The sequence below is a fragment of the Echinops telfairi genome, unplaced genomic scaffold (genome assembly GCF_000313985.2).
Source record: "Echinops telfairi isolate 266 unplaced genomic scaffold, ASM31398v2 ScPeMD7_18;HRSCAF=68, whole genome shotgun sequence".
Taxonomy (NCBI): Eukaryota; Metazoa; Chordata; class Mammalia; order Afrosoricida; family Tenrecidae; genus Echinops; species Echinops telfairi.
In genome coordinates, this window is record NW_022103915.1 from 48,174,490 (window position 1) to 48,175,170 (window position 681).

Here is a 681-nt window from a genome sequence, read left to right on the forward strand (position 1 = left end):
GAGAATACAATGCGGAGGAAAACTGAAAAGGCCCATATTCTTCACATAGGAGTACAGATGCTTTTGTGGGTATAGAATTAATGCCACGTGATCACAATGACCAATCCTTTTTTTTTTTTTTTCTCCCACCCCCTGCTCTACATTAATGCATCTCCTGGTGTAGGCTACAAACTCAGGTCATGGCTCTGTGTGCAGGAGCATAGTTTGAAAGATGGGTGAAAGGTACCGAAGGCGACGGTCATCCGCTCTTTTCTCGGAGTTGCTGATTACTGTGTGCTGCGGCTCCTTCAGGCTGTCTCTTCTTGGAAAGTTCAGGAGTTGTTCTGAAGAGAGCCGAGAAAGGAGCATGTGGCTGCTATACACAGGCCAGGAAAAGGCTGGTCGCTCACTCTGTCTGTTTTAATTGGATTTAGAAAGTAGGTGGCTGGCACTTAATCACACTAGGAATGTCATTTAGAGCAATGACAGAATTTTCTCTTCACAAAAATGTGAAAATTCAAGATCTATTTTCCATGAAAAATAAAAACCTTGAAGGAAATTTTTGGTTTTATAAAGGCCATCAGAGCTTTATTAAATCTTTATTCCCCTTTCTTGCCTTCAATCTTGTTTTGCTCATAAAATTCTTCTCAGTCCACATGATTCCATGATATAAATAGAATGCACAGCATTCGTTCAATCATC